This window comes from Octopus bimaculoides, chromosome 8, assembly GCF_001194135.2.
Source record: "Octopus bimaculoides isolate UCB-OBI-ISO-001 chromosome 8, ASM119413v2, whole genome shotgun sequence".
Taxonomy (NCBI): Eukaryota; Metazoa; Mollusca; class Cephalopoda; order Octopoda; family Octopodidae; genus Octopus; species Octopus bimaculoides.
The window spans coordinates 72,905,830-72,907,249 of NC_068988.1; the positions used below are offsets into that span (position 1 = coordinate 72,905,830).

Here is a 1,420-nt window from a genome sequence, read left to right on the forward strand (position 1 = left end):
GAAGCACGTCGTATATGTATATATATACATATATGTGTGTGTGTGTGTGTGTGTGTGTATCTGTGTTTGTCCCCACCAACTATTGCTTGATAACCGATGCTGGTATGTTTATGTCCCCGTAAGCTAGCGGTTCAGCAGAAGAGACTGATGCAATAAGTACTAGGCTTACAAAGAATAAGTCCTGGGGTCAATTTCTTCGATTAAAACCCTTTAAAGCAGTGTTCTTCCATGGCCGCAGTCAAATGACTGAAACAAGTAAAAGAATAAAAGAATTGTTACTTTTAATTTGACTTCATTGCATACATATTTTAGTGAAGACACATGACTTAACGATCATGGTGTTGAACTCAAGATCTCCGAGTCATGGTTTTGATTCTCCACCCACCGAGAACATAACGCGGCGTGATGTGTTTTTGAGCGAAATACTTCATGTCACGTTGTTCCAGGACAGTCTTGAAAATTAGTACCAGTGGCACCCTGCAACAGTCTATTAAGAAAGTCTTGTTCTTCAGCCTTAAACGCTTTAAAAATCTGGATAAGCTCAACATCATGAACTTGTAGGCTCGAGATATTTTGTTTCCAATTATTTCTTTCGTTTATCAGACTAAAATTTGATCCTGGTAAATCTTACTCCATTCTGAAATATATCTATATTAAAAATATATATCTCGTAATTTTTACCAACACTTGGAAGTGTCCTAAATGAATTTTGGTCACTTATAAATCTTTCTTGGAAAAATTAGCATATATATATATATATATATATATATATATATATACTACATATGTGGCAAATACTGTTTGTTGGTGTGTTTGTGGAGTTGTTAGCTAACTCCTCCTGCACCGTTTCATCGATTTCGATGAAACTCGACACGTGCGTAGAACTCATGTCTAGAAATCTTGTGGCATACTCAGATTGTTGAAAAATTCGATAATAGGACCCCTGGAAGGGAACCTTATATATATCTAATATTTTTTATTTTAAAAGCCGAGGGAAATAACCCATTCATTGTCCTAAATTATTTGGTTAAAATGAAATTGAGTATGCTTATTTCTTAGTACAGTTCTATATTTAAGAGATGAGGAATTATGTACATTATTTACATTTGACGGATATTTATCTATCCGTCAAATGTAAATAATGTTATTTCTTAGTATTTGAACAGTTAGAGTTATTTTCGCAATTTATCCAGTACACCCCTTAAACAAGTAAATAGTATTTTCCTAAACAACAAATCCACTTATTTCGGTTAGTGACTTATTCACGAATACACCAACACTAGTTCCCCTGAGGGTAATATTCTCTGGGAACGCACAAAAGCCCTTTTCAGAGTTATTTACTTTGAATTGTTATTATCTCATATCTGATTAGCCTGTTATTACGTAACATGCTTCACGGTTTTAGTATACATACCTTATT

The 1,420-nt window shown here is 34.1% G+C and overlaps 1 protein-coding gene across 2 annotated transcripts in view; it reads left to right on the forward strand.

Annotated features, from left to right (window-relative positions):
- Window positions 1–1,420, forward strand: part of LOC106875670 (uncharacterized) — a 28,237-nt gene that overhangs the window by 3,869 nt on the left and 22,948 nt on the right. The window lies entirely within an intron of this gene.